We start from the raw sequence: 15,334 nt of genomic DNA, 5'->3' as shown, positions 1-15,334 counted from the left end.
ACATATGACATGAAAAGAAAAAATTGCCTTGTATTGGTGATATTATTACTTATATTAATTTAAACTATTGAACAACACACATAGTGTCAAAGTTATGAAATGTGTTGTTTACTCCCCGTAGGATTTCACAGGAGGTTATACTGGAAAAGGGACTTGCAAAGCACGGTAAGTATTCATTTAGGCAACTTCAGTTCAGATAACTACATCAAGAAAGTATTATGTGCAGTGAAATGGACTACAAGCCCTATGAATAAAAAAATGGTCAAACTTATTCACAGCACGTAAGCATAACTCAGGTTTCATAAGTGACAAAAAGAATGGCAAACACCCCTTCAGTGTTGCAGGTGCAAAACAGCCTTGAATTTCCAGAGGTAAAATAAATATATGCAATGCTATCCTCATTTTTAGCCCTGATTATACCTGTCTCTGGGGATGTATAAAAGAGGACCTATCTGACCCAAAATCTGACCCAATCAGCTTAGTAATCCTTATTGCAGACAAAACTCTATGGGTGAAGTGCCTATCTTAAAAGCAATAGCACAAACATGTCCTTGGCACGGATAATTTACCTCAGCAGGTAAAACCAGTACAGCTTCCATGTGGTAGTGATGGTGGATCCTTCTCAGTGTCCAAATAAAGGACTGTAGGAAAAAATAAATAAATAAATAAATCTGTCATGAAGAGATGAGGGCTCAGAGAGCCACTGTGTTTCCAAAATTGTCTTCAATGATATTTCAAAAGAAGGCCAGATGTTGCTCGTACTTATCAGAAGCCACAGGAGTTGCTACATCCTGAATTCAGAATTTGTATTTATGTGTTTATATTAGTATTTGCTTCTTTATATTATATCTTTGGTCAAGCATGGGAACAGCCCACCCAAGGAAGTGGAGAAGTCTCCATCCCTGGAGGTATTTAAGAGATGTGTGGCCGTGGCACTACAGGGGCATTGCTTAGTGACAGGACTCACTAGATCAGGTTGATGGTTGGGCTTGATGATCTTGAAGGCCTTTTCCACTAAATGATTCTGTGATTCGATTATTTTAATTAACTGTCTGCATTACTTTCTGGTTACTGTACACAACACATTGAGGTGACTTTTTAATGAAAGGAAGCATCAGCTCCTGGAGAAGAAGAACTCCTGCAATCGCTTGCTGGAGTTGTTTTAACGTACTTCTAGGCAATATAAAGGCAGTAGTATGGCTACTAGTAAGTAAACTACGGGTGTTCCCATCTTAGGGACAGATTTGTGGAAGCAGATGTTTTACATGTACGTGTGTCCCTCAAAGGCAGAAACGGGTAATTCCCTTCCTATGAGACCATACTAAAGGTAAAGATTTTTATCTTGTTCTTAGAGGAAAAAAAAAAAGCAAGGAAGAAGCCATTCAGAAATGACCCGGAGAGCATAGGGGGTTTCTGGATGAACTGCAGAGCCCTCCTAAAGCCATCAGAAGGTTTACACCACACTAAAAAGTCACTGTTTAAACACAGAATTGTGGAACATGAGCAGCAGGGCAATGTGGGATTAATTATGGGACTTTCTGGGCCCCAGCTGAGCCCCCACACCTCGGAGGTTGGCAGGTATGCTCACATGCACTGGGAAGGAGGGCAGGAGGCAGTGCAAAGACGGGCCGTAAGCTATGAGGATAAATATCCTGAGACTGAATAGAGCTGGGACTCCACTGGTTTGAGTTGGGTGATGGACAATATATCACTTTGCACCCCGACCTGGCTGTGGGATAGTCCAGAAGGACTGCAGGATCTGCACTAGGGGCACCTCCTCCAGCTCCGCTTGCAGAGCTGCAGTATTCAATGAGAACATCCATCCTGCAATGCATTCGGGAGCAAACATATTTTGGGAAAGTATCTGTGAGCATTTTAATTCTGTTAAGACCAAAATAATGATAAACAAGGATAATAGTCACAAAAAATTCCCCCTCCCCAAAGAGTCCTAGAAATCCTAATTTACTCACTGGTAGCTGGTTTCACTAAATAGAAATACAGTAATTTAATAATCTTAGCGTAGCAGTTTTCAGTAAGGAAAATTAACTAATTCATTATCGCTTATAATTTGCTGAGGCATAGCTGCCATATTTGTAAAATCAGCATGTTCAGAAAAAAGCAAGTTTTTAAATGAATGTTCTTTTTTTTCTTCCTAGATACATAAATGATACAATTACTTAGCTCCCTCTAGTGCCAATTTCTGAAATAAATTTCCCACTAATGACTGTATTCACCAATGTAATCATAGGAGCAAATTAAAAATTCACTTGGCAATAATTAACTAGTGAACTCTCAAAGGATTTAGTAAATTGCCACGAACTAAGGCAGAATTCAACTAGTGTCACAATTACAAAGAAAGGTCAAATGTAGGCTTTTGCAATAACAAAAATATGACATCAATGTTCAGACATTGTGTAGTTTGAACAATCGAGGCACACATGCCAATAAAGAATAGCAGTCAGGGAGCAGTGATAGTAAATGCAGTAGCTCTATCATTCCTACAGCATTTGCAATACCATTATTAAAGTTGTATTCATTCTTTTTCATTTGCAGACTTCATTTCCAAGTCTTGGTAATGCAGCTCTCGAAAGATACTCCAGGCTGAAATAGGACACAAACCTAAATATATTTCCTTGTGTTTGTTTGGATCATTGTTTTTAATATTAGCTAGTTTAAAAAAAAAAATCCTTCTTTTTTTTTTGTTTTCTGTTTTAAAATAGACAGACTACTTTGCCTTAGGAAGTGTCCAAGGCACAAATGGGTAAAAAACAACCTCACATACGGTCACCCTGTTCTTAGGTTCTTCCCTTAGCATCTTCTTTTGGCCCTAGAGTACATTGAGGTAGATCAAACTAAGGTATAACCCTGTATGAGTATTCTAACATAATAATTAAAATAATAATTAATAATAGTAGTAATAAAAAGCATACAGATATGCAGTACATCCTGAGGAATGACTGCACTCATTCAGGTGTTGGAGGAAAGAAGCACCACCAGGGCAGGAAGGGTCCTCAGTCTGTATTAACAGTATGGCTCCTGGGAGTTACCTTTTAACTAAAAATCACCATAACAGTTCATTTGCAAGAACATTGGGATTTTTCTTACAATTTTGTCTTGTTTTTTTCTAAGCTTAATTCCTAGATTTCTCTCTTTTTGTAACTTCATGCCACACGCTTCAAGATGAAATAAATTTTCTCTGTATAGAACATATGCTGCAATCATTTTTATTTGCAGTTTTAATATAGTAGCCATTCTGTAAATACAGGTCTATAAAGTAGTCTGTGCTTAACTCTGAAGAAATGTCACAGTCTACCAGAAAACATGTGTGGGTGCTACAGTAAAAATTCTGACTCAAAATTCACTGAGATAAAACTGAGGACTGAGTTGGGTTGAGCTTCTGTCAGCATAAGAGTTTACCCAGCCCCATCTCTTAGAGTCCCCAGATTATTTAAACATTGGATTGGGTCATGCAATTGCCTGATGGTATAGAATTATCTCTAAAGCAATCACTTCCAAGAAAATTCATCTGTTTTGAGCTACACAAAATGTAAATCCCTCATTTTTTTGCAAGTTCTCCTGGACCTTGCTGTGGCACTAAAAAAAAATAATAAAAAAAAAACAAAAATAATAATAATAATGATAATAATACATCTTTTCCTATACAAATACCAACAACAACGAATAAACACCTGTCCCACATATCAAAGCAATGACAGTAGCCAACCAACAGAGCTGTGGTAGCCCACATAAATGAGCCAGAGCATTGAGCTTCCTTTGGAGAAGTGTGCTCAGGGCACACAAGAGGGCAGCTGGGCATCCACAGGAAGGGCAACCTCATCTCTGCAACACACAGCCCAGCAAAATGGTCATCCTTGGGGAAAACAATCTTACTTAGACCTTTCCCATCCATGCTATCTCTGTACCTTTTTTCCAGCTGTTCCAGGTGCATTTCTCTGCTGCCTGGGGGCAGAGCAACCCAAGTGTAAGTAGCTGCAACTGCTTACAAAAGGCCAACTACTTTTCTACAAGTGTCAGCCTCAGGGTGTTCTGTAAAAACTGAACTAAACATATATATTTTAAAAAATAACTAAGACGTGAAGTAAGGCTGGTTCACAACCTCCCAGTGAATTGATCCAGACTTCAGTCACCTTTCCTGCAGGAAAGCCAAGTCTCGATTCCAGGCTGAGGTGGCCTAACTTCAACTTCCAAATATTACTGTCTGCTGAGTTAAAAAAAATATATAAATAAATAGAAAACTGAACAAAACCTCAAAAAAGCAGCCAGAATCTTTCCATTCCAAAGCAACTCAGAAGGCTCTCGGGTCACCTCTGAACTACCAACGACACGAAGGCTGACCTTAAACCTCACAGCGCAAGGCTCATTTTCAAAAAATAAAAAAATATAAAAAAATGCTGTCCATATTTGTAGTCATCCTGTGAACTCTTGTCAGCAAGTTCATGTTCTTCCTTGAAGTGCAAACACTGGAAATAAAAGAGCAGCCCGGAAGCCCTCTTACCAGCACTCGGTGTCTCTGGTTGATAGGCCCCTTTTGTAATGTGGAGATTGCATTAAGCTCCTTGGGAGGGCTCCTGTGAAGCTGGGCTGGTCCCCAGGAGCCCTGCAGTCCCTGTGTCGCCCAGCCAGGGCAATGCCCCAGCCTGCTTTCATTGCTCTCAGATTTATTGCTTTGTTGTACCTGCCTCTTCTGAAAAATGTTTAACGATATCTTAAAAGATATCTTAAAAATAACCATCGTATCTCATAAGGTTCCTCACCTGCTCCCTTTTACATTCTTGAGTAGAAGTCACTTGGTAGTATTCCAGGTGTTGTTTAATAGAAAATAAGCTTTCATCTTCCATCCCTATCTCCCTTTTTATTTTATTTTCCTAATCTTTTAAATGAAACAGGTAATTGTATTTTTTTTTAGTATTCCAGTCATATAACCACCTCCATAAAATATCCGTGCTCCTATCAATACTATGCAACAGTGCCTCCACCTCCTATCTGTTCACCTCTTTGTTTAGAAGAGGCCTAAATGGGAAAAGATCTAAATTAGCTGTATGACATTAGTTATAGACTATGGTGAGTTTTTCCAGCTTGGCCACAAGCATCCAGAAAACAAACAAACAAACAAAAAATTATTATTGCAGTTGAAGAGTAAGAAAAAGTGGTCACTATCTATGGTCCTTAAAAAATATATTCAGTACTTGGAAAATACTTTAAGCACTTTAAAGAATGTGTCTTTCTCTCATTTAGAGACAGAAGGTAAAAGCCACATTTAACAAGTAGTGGGATATGGTCCCTCCCTCCCTACAAACAAACAAACAAAATACACTGCTAGCCCCTGGGGGTAAAGCAAAATAAATAAATAAATAAATAGATAAATTAAAAAAATAATAATAAACTCATTACTCCTTAACTTAAACTTGTTTAAAACTTAAACTTATTAAAATTACTTGGAATTATTAGTTTCCTGCAAAGACACAAAACAAAAGTATTTTAAAAGCAATATGGTCATCTGGAAAGTTTGTTAAACCTGTTAAATTAGAAAAAGGTAAAATCCGTAATGTATGGCAAAACAAGAAATTTCAAAGTATGATAAAATTTTAGATAATCCCCATACAAAGGTTTCACACAAAACTGGTTTCAGTTGAACTACAAAATGTGTTTTCAATTTCAGAGTTAAACCATAGGCTCTTCTATATATATTTGCAGCCCAAATTATTCAGTTGGTGATTTTTCAGAAATGCCAAGAACCCTACCTGTAGTTGGTATCAACTAACAGCATCTCAGAAACCAAGTTATATTTAAATGTACCCAGCTACCAACACTAGTCACAATTTTCTATGTTTTTTCCATGGAAAACTATATTAAAGATTAAGGTTGGTCACACAATATCACGATATGTCTTTACTGTGCTATTTTACTTTCATTCGAAAAACAAACAAACAAACAAACAAAAACTTTAATTCTTATTAAAAAATCTATCTACTTTTGTTTTGCAATTTTTCAGTGCTGGAAACAGCATTTTAAGTAAAACTGAGTTTTTATATTCAGAATGATTAAAACCAAACAATTTTCCCTGAGATTTTCTACTCTTTTCAGTTTACTTGGCAACATCTTCTTCATATAACTGCATTTGTCCAACTTACAGCATTTTAAGTGGAACTGTTTAACTCCAGGTACTCAGTTTTGAAGGCTGCATGTTTTCTCGTGTAAGGGTGCAAGATGACTAAATAATTGTTTTAATGAGAGTTACTAAAATATTTAGCTGATAACTTCTTCAAATCAACTTCAAACATGTAGTACTTGTATTAGTTTTGCATTCTTTCTCTTTTTAAAAACTACTTTTCATTTTTCCTTCTTTTTACTGTGCCTTTTCTTATTGTGCATTCTCCCTCCTCCTTCATGTCTTGCTAATATCCTGTTATCCATTAGTAAAAATTTGTATATTTTCTCTTGACTATTACTTCAATTTTGCTTTATATTTCCATTTTCTAGTTTCTTTAAGGTTTTTGTCTAGAGCTTTCAATTAGCTCACCAAACTTTCTTTTATTCTTTCATATTTTTTGTTTTTGTCATATATGCTGATCCTCAGGTTAAGTTTAATTTGTCTCTTACCTTCTTCTTGGGGAGAAACTGAGGATGAATTGAAGGCAGCATGTGTGTTAGGAGGGAAGGCATTAGTCACAGTTTAAGCAACAACAGAAGTTCCAGTTGTTTGATACTGGTTCAAGATTTTTTTCCCAATACAGTTATTGCAAATAACAATAAGAACATGTTAAAAAATACCACGTATAACCTCTGTGGCTTCATAAAAGCTCTCCACTGGCTTTTGAAGAGATGTCCTACAACCCCTCTCATCTTTTCTTTTCCAAATTCCTCCAAGCAACAGCAGTGTAATGATCAGGATCCTTTCCCTATAGGCCCATATTCATCTCCTCTTTTTTTTCCTAAGCAAATCATTTTGACTTTAAATGAGAAACTTATTTCCCGCGTATACACTCAGAGTGGTCTGAAAACATTTAATTCATATTTTCTTTGTATTTTCTTTAAAATGCAGAACAGCCTTTAAGTGCTAACTGACTGTATTCACATATTTTAATGGCTCCTTTCTCTGGTCCATGTTTCTATTAAAAAAAAAACAAAACAAACAAACAAAAAAAAAAAGAATGAAAAAAAAACAGTGGCATTTGGTAATAAAATAGTGATAAAGCCTATACACCAATATCACAGGAGTGTTCTCCATGGGCTGAATTGATGAACTGTTGAACATAATTTTATTAAAAAGAAAGGTGCATTATAGATAAATTATACAGCAATAATTTCTAAAATGCATGATACTTTTTCCAAGGCTGCCACAGCACCTGCTGCTAAGTATAAAGATGATTAGCCACAAACTAACCCACTACAGAATTATTATCAGTATATATTTGTGCGATGAAGAACTAATGGGAATTATGCAGATTGCATTTCCCTTCCTGCTGAAGGCAACCAACCTTCACCATCAACAGCAAAATGAAAACAGAACTCAGCTGTGGAAGAACAACACAGGAATAGATTTTATTTTATTTCCAAATATGTATTGTTGATTATTTTGAGACTTTAAGACACATGTTTCTTTTTCACATAATTATATGACAAGCCGTCCAGTATAATTTTTAAAGGCGTACAAAATTTCCCGTGCATTTTAATGGCTTTAAAGACATAATAACTCTACTGCTGCATGTATCAACCAGTAAACACACATCAAAGCAGCTTTTAAGAATTATAACGTAATCAGAAGGTGGTGCAAATCAGTAGCGATTGGCTTCCTTAATCTGATTAGAAGTGCTGCTTTAAATGTGCCTCCAGTCAGAGGGTGAAAGCTGGCTGCTGGTTGAGTCCTCTGGGTGATGCCCTGCCTTGGGATGGGTGTCCTGGGGCAGTGCTGGCTCCCCACAGAGGGGAGAGGATTTGGAGGCCAGGCAGGGCCTCCCGATGGCATCATGGCACAAAAGGGATGCTGAGGCTGCCCCATCTCAGGGGCCTCTGCCTTTCACCGAAATAAGGGTTGTTCATTTATCAGAGCTCTGTCTCGACTTTGTTCAACTTCATCCCCTTCAAAATGAATTGTTGCAAGCGTTATAAAATTAGTAGGAAGTAATGTATGGGCAGAAACAAAAGCAGGACTACCTAGAGTCATGTTTGTATTTTCTTAGGCAGCTTCTTCAGGCACAGGGGAAGTGGCTGCAGGATGTAATTTGCTCTGCTTTGATTTCTTGTTTCTTTAAACTTTTGCCAAAGGTGATAGGAATGCCAGATGCACATTTTTTGGTACGCTTTAAAATCCAAATAAATACAAATAACATATAGTTGGGTTTGGTGTTTCCTTTTTTTATTTTTTTTCCCCTCTGGAAAAAGCACACAGAAGAAAGAAGGTATTTCCAGTCTGTCATGAGAGCAGCCACAATGAGGATTCGGTAAATCTTTCTTAAAGAATCACTTACAGAGGGATTGCAAGATGAAGAAACATTTTTATGCACATGAAGAGATGTGTAATCAGTGGTTTTCTTTTGTACTGTAATTGATGCTTCACAAAATACATTTACTTGAGTACCGGTATTTAATGTTTCAGACTGGAAAAACAAATAGGAACAAGCAAAAACAAACAGAGTGAAATTCTCAGATGATCGGCTTCATTGCATAGGTCCTCTATGGTTCACTTGAATCAACTAAATACTCTGAATAACTTCTTTCCATCTATAACACTTCATGCCAGTAGTCTGAACTTTTACAGTCCTCCTTGTGCAGAGCAAGTAAGATTATTTATGTAGTGTTTTAATGAAAGCTGACCAGGATATCTTCAAATGCCTTTTTATAAAGCAGAATATTTAAAAATACCAGAGGATAATTTACTGTATTATAGTCAGTGCGTTGGTTCATTATATCTACATGTGCAATTTAAATTCCTTTTCCTTATGCCCATGGAATATTCTCCAGTAATAGCCTGAAGTATTCAAGGCTTGAAATGAGTAGAAATTTTTTTGCACATGCTGAAAATATGGACTGCTTACTGGAAAGGAAATCAAATGTGTATTTGATTAATTGATGTAGTCACATATTAAAAACTTTTGCTTCTTATCCCATTAAAAGTAACACTAATGAGCAATGGCTGTGACCTTCAAGTGGAAAGCCACATGTGCTTCAACCCCTCAATATTTACCACCCAAATTTAATCTTTATAATGGACACCTTAAAAGGAATCTGATAGAAAATACTAAGAGCTGCTCCAAAAGTAAAACACTTAAGGAAGATTTTGATTAATGCCTCGTGATTAATCAATTGATTAATATAGTTTTCAATACAGATGTTAGGACACTGTCTACTTTAATCAACCATCCTGAAAACAGTGAAGACAAATGATCTATTTTTCTGTCGATTGAAAAAAGAAAGCCTATTTTAGCAGTTATGTAAATTATAAGACAAACCTTCCCTACAATGCCCAGATTTTCCTTCTTACAAAAGCCTTAAACACTAGAACTGTTAATTAGGGAAGTGTCATCCTTTTGGGCAGGAACTTGGTATAAACCTAAAAGAAGTCACACATTCAGCCAAATGAGTGCACTTTTTTAAAGAAATTGTTTTAGAATTGCCCTATAATCCATATTTAAAGTCCCTCTCCATGATATTTTTTTATTCGGAGACTGTTTCTAATTTGTGATTATGCTTTCTACCATACTAAAACTGAAATCTTTATTCCAGTCAAAAATAATCACCCTGTAATTACTGTGACAAACTGCCCAAGCTGTATCATTGTGGCCATTTCGACTAATGATATTGTATTAGAATGCCTAGCAATAGACTTCAAATGGAAAATATAATTATGTGCATTAGTTTGTCTAAGCATTTATAAGATCACATATCCATCAGTTATCAGGTCTCATAAAAAAAGCCATATATCACTGTCACTGCTAGTTTTGTTATTGGAAATGTGGGCCGTTATGAACTCAGCTTAAGATGTGTGTCTTAAATTTCACTTATTCTGTTGTCCAGTAAATTCATGTAAGCTGAACTCCTATAAAATGAGCCGAATTTTCAGCTGATGGCACAGCAACAAATTATTTGACAGTCTCACCAAACACGAACTAAATGTTTATGGTACTATTTAAAGCTAACGGCCTTAATCTCGAAGATGCGGAGGCTCATGTTTAACTTCACACACTGGACTGCTCACTGGGCATACAGTTAAGTGGTTGCATACATCTTCGCTGAGCTGAATCTTTTCTCTTGTTTTGCAAACCAAAGCGACGTCTGAGCAACCTCTTTGCTTCCTGTGCAAACCAAATGCCTGACCCAGCTCCAGCTGGTCAAATTGCAGCTCTGCACTAGCAACTGCCTCAACTTCTGTCATGCTCTTTCTATACATGCTTTTTGTTGAAAATAAATAAATAAAGAAATGAAATAAGCAATATTTTGCATTTTGAAAGTAAATAGGATATGTCACTTCAGTTTACAATCTCCAGCATCCAAAAGCCAAAATGGAAGGAGGCCAACATTTTCAGCTATCAAAACTCCAAACAGAAATAAGTAAAACCAAAACAGAAGAAAAAAGGTATGGCTATCTATTGAAATTCTGGCACTTGTTTTATCCTTTAAACAAGATGCGAAGCAACCCTTTTGCTGTTAAGAGCCATCACAATGGCACTGCAGGATGCCTGGCTGGGGCGTATGTCAAGGCAGGATACATCCCCCATCATCTGATGTCACATCGTTGCACAACAAGGATAAGTTATTACATCATCTGTTATTACATAATAACGATGACTTACCCTCAGAAAATATAACTAACATTTTTCTTCCACTTTTTGGGTCATCCGAGATGCATATCTGTGGTTTCAACACCACGCTTAAATAATATTGCTTGCTGTATTTTGGTGCCAGCATAAATTTAAGCCATCCAAACAAGATTGTATATTTGAACTGACAAAGAATAAATTATTTGCATCTGGCATAACTGATGGTTGTGTCAAAGCCCTAGCATATAATTCTTAATCTTATAGATGCCTGTTTACTTGTGCACAAGATAGCTGTGCTGAGCCTCTTCCCAGAACAATTACCAAGTTATTGCTATGGGTTAGCCTGGAACTTCCAGGGGAAGCAGCACATAAATGCAGCAATCCTGGAGCAGTCTGGAAGGCATATTGTGAATTAGAGATCACCACTCTGCTTTTTCCTTTGTGCTCCAAGTAAAATGGGAATGGGAACAAGTCGGGCGGGCGCAGAGCTACAGGTACGTCTTTTGCTTCCATGGGCTTCCCAGCACAATTACCCCCAAAAGTATGGAATCGGAGGAGAAATGCTACTCTCCTCCATGGCTGAAAAGGTGCAGTGATAATCTACCCTGTGTAATACAACATATATTTTTTAATGAAAACTGTCTTTCAGTGGGCTAGGGTATTTTATGGTTGGTTTTAATTAATATTGATTTTACATGTTTAGAAAGAAAATCCAACAATTCAGACCCGGGAAATGCTTAAGATATGTTGTTTTTCTAGGAGAATTTTCATTGATTTTTATTAATCCTAGTAGTTTGTGATGGCTGGGTTTTGTCTGCTGTTGTGTATTTTATATTAGGATGCTAAAATAATCTATTGTATTTGATATTCAAATATGTAACAGAAGATATGTGAACTACAAATCCTCAGAGGGACCTTCCTAGGATCTACCTATTTTGCCCCAATAAAGGGCTGGGGCCTTATTCTGAAAGATCAATAGGCTATGAAATTTTAGCCTCCTTATTAGCAAAATTAATTTTAAAGTGGCAATATACATCCTAGAAAATTTGTTTCATATTAAGAACTCCAGATGTTTTTGGTCTCTCTATGTGACATTCCCACCATCAGAATAAATTGTATTTCCAGACTAATGTAATAGATAAGAGATATGAATAAATCTCATACAGTTCAGATGATAAAATTAACATGCTGATGATATTTTAATGTTTCCATATAATCAAGGGGGCATGGATCATGCCTCCACCAGTTCCAATGTAATTCTGTTCTTTAATCTTTTCTCAAGGAAAAAAAAAATAAAGAGAAAAAATGAAAAAATAAAAAAAAAGAGCATTAGAGAGGATTATACAGTAAACAGTATGTGCTCCAGTCTTAAAGCAAGTTGTTTGTGATACGGTTGAACGGCTTTGCCCAAAGGTATTGCGGCAAAGCAACAAATACACTGGAGACTTGGGGTCAGAAGCAGCATTCCTGCAGTGCAAGTGTGTCACTTACACATTGTAGCTTCTGGTGGAGAAGATCCACTGATCTGGAGAATAGTATTAACATATCAGAATCACTCATCATCCATATGACCTTATGCAAAAGACACAGAATCATGCTCGTCTTACATACAGGAAATTTAACTGACTTTAAACCTAAGGCAGTCAGAACCTGGCCCAAAATGCATCCTTGGGCTTGGTGGAGCAGGGCATGAGGGAACTTGAAATAAAATGGCATTTGGTGACCAAAGACAAACCAGAAACAAAGACATCAAAGGCAATGGGTTAAAATAAAAAGGAGTGAAGGGGAAAACCAAATACGTGGGCTAACTCTTGAACATAAGACATAATTGTATTTTGCCAACATTATTGGCATGTGTTGGCATTCATCAGGCAGAAATCTCAAAAGGAGATGAAGGGATTTAAAGACAACTCCCACTACATTTTGATGCTGCTTGGGTGTCTGACTCACATGGCTTTAGACTCCAAGTTTTACTCTTTAATGTTAGAAGCATCAGGATGTGTCTGTCCCCTTTATATATTTCAATGGAAACATTAATCAGTTCCAGGACTAAATGGCACACTTTGAGATTGATAGTGCATTACTTATCTTGCTCTCTCTCCCTATGTTTTTTAAAGGTATAGACAAAAATATTTTTTTTTCTCGGCTTAAAAAAAAATGATTTAATTAAGTGTGAATATCATTACATGACATTGACAGAAAAGGAGCAGATGATCATATATTACAGTGAAGATCAACACCATGAATGTAATATTCAGAAGTGAACAACCTTAAATTTGTATGTTGAATCCTCATCTTGTCTCCTAAAGGCATTTAAATTCCAAGCCCTAATACGTTTGAATTTTCACATGAAAAGAATTTGCCACCCTGTTTACCATCATTTTTATGAAGAATCCTAATATTCCCTTAAAACTGACAATTAGCTGGTGACATTATGAGGCCTAAAATTTCACATACAAATAATCTAAAGAGCTGTAATGAAGGTGAAGCTAATGAAGATCAGCTGCCAGCTATGTGTACAAGCCCTCTCTCAGGCGATTCTGAAGGGAGAAAGAAGCAGGCTCAAATAGCCAGAGGTTCCTCTGGAAACTAATCTCCAAGTCTTATCCAGAATCAATACATTCCCCAGGGAACCTGCAGAGTATTAATATGCAATATGCAAAAGCATATATGCAATGAGAAAGTACATGAACACTGTGTTAGGAGAAAAGGAGCCCAGCAGAAGCATATCTCAGTAAATGAAAGCAAAACTTTCTCTGTGGTAATTTAGCCCTTTTCCCAACATATCCTTACAGTCCCTTATAGGAATTTCTCCTTACTGTGGCAGTTTCTCCACAATAGGGTATTGAATACCAGTGGAGGGTACCTTTGAGACCTTGACATTTGGGCCCCTAGTCTCTCAAAACCTGTAACTGCATTTCTGGTCATGAGGATTTTACCTTTATTTAGAGATAAGGAGCAGCTAACACAGCTCATCTGCTGTCTGTCTCATCAGACAGGTCTTTCTATTCCCTACTCCATTAGGAAAACAGCTCTGTAGCAACTCCCTTCACGTATCTCCCAGCATTTCTCATCCAAAATCTTCAGTGCATGACCCTCTACCATAACACGTAGAAAATGGGAACTTTCTGCAGCAACGTGTCTCCTTGAGCCAAAATATTGCTGCAGGATGGTTTCACCTCACTCAATCACAGACAAGCAGCCAACTGTGACATGGGATTGAGTTATAAACTGGCAACTGCACTGACCTGGGGTTATCACGGGCAGAAAGCTCACAGGGGTCGGTTCTTGCAGTTGTCACGAGCTCCTTCTCCACCAGACGGCACCACCAAAGGATGCTGCAGAACACCGGCCTTCCCTGGGCAAGGAACACCGAAGTCACAGACTTTATTTGATGAAAAACAGAGGTCTACTCCTTATTAAATCAAATAGTCTTTGAAGAATAGGCAATATTGCCTTCACCTAAAACACACATATAAGGAGACATATACAAAATTAAAAAAAAAAAAAAATTTATCTTGTGCTGGGAATGAAAGTACCCGGAGGTACCAATGCCGTATGCTAGAAACACAAAAGAACAGGAGATAACAAGCTTTTATAGAACATGTCCTGCTACTTCTTTTAATTCACCAGCACATGAAGATGTAAAATCATAATATATTAATTCTCTCTACTTTCAGCAACTGTACATTTCCTTTGATGTAAGTAAAATAAGTGATATTATACAAGAAATTGTTGTAATTAAAAGTGCAGATAGAAACTATTTTAGCAAAACAACAAAAACAAAAATTTATTATTATTATTATTATTATCATTATTATTATATTATTACTAATAATAATAATAATATAACAATAATAATAATAATAATGATCCAACTGAAAAACCTTTAGGAAACCTTTTCATGCTAAAGAAATCCCAGTAGCTCTATGGGTACTCTGTAAGCTTAGCAAAAAACAGCTCAGGAGGAAATTAAAGGCCAATACAAGACTCGGAGACAATCCACACAGTAATTGTTTTACACCAACTAAAATTGTTGTTTCCACATCGGGAAAATGAGAATACCAGGGGTGTTCTTGGGGGTGTACAGAGATCAGAACAAGGATGCACAGGTTTGAAACTAGCTTTACATTCAACAAATGCTTAAAAATTATTTCAGTTTTTCTATTGGTGACCAGTGTGCTTGCACTTTCATTTTCCCATTTAGCTTTGCCTGACCTTTGAGAGCTTAACCAGAATCATGCAATTTCCACTGGAGCCCAGGTCTCTGGTGCATGGCACGTTGGAGTATAAGCAGTGCTACCGAGTGCACATGTAAGGTGCTGCAGAAACAGAAAGCTCAACCTTTTGCCTCATAAGTCATCTCTTTCAAAGTGATCTAAGAACACTAAACTCTTCGAGCAGCACAGCACATTTTAGACACTACAGAACCACTCTGAGCTGTCAGCATATTTCCAACAGATTGATGACTTTGAAGACCTCCAGTGTAGAGGGTAATGTTAAGGATCTGCAGTTACTCAGCTAAAGTTGAGATGAGGGATGCCTTCCTTCCAATC

At 37.0% G+C, this 15,334-nt stretch overlaps 1 long non-coding RNA gene across 7 annotated transcripts in view; it reads right to left on the bottom strand.

Moving 5' to 3' along the window:
* Window positions 1-15,334, bottom strand: part of LOC101798800 (uncharacterized) — a 408,273-nt gene that overhangs the window by 124,166 nt on the left and 268,773 nt on the right. For all 7 annotated transcript variants that reach the window (XR_011810523.1, XR_005267127.2, XR_005267130.2 and 4 more), the window contains one exon: window positions 14,027-14,136. This is a non-coding gene — a long non-coding RNA (uncharacterized lncRNA). The remainder of the gene's footprint in view (window positions 1-14,026; window positions 14,137-15,334) is intronic.

This window comes from Anas platyrhynchos, chromosome 7, assembly GCF_047663525.1.
Source record: "Anas platyrhynchos isolate ZD024472 breed Pekin duck chromosome 7, IASCAAS_PekinDuck_T2T, whole genome shotgun sequence".
Lineage (NCBI taxonomy): Eukaryota > Metazoa > Chordata > Aves > Anseriformes > Anatidae > Anas > Anas platyrhynchos.
The sequence above is the reverse complement of the archived record's forward strand: the minus strand, read 5'-3'. Positions and strand labels throughout refer to the sequence as shown.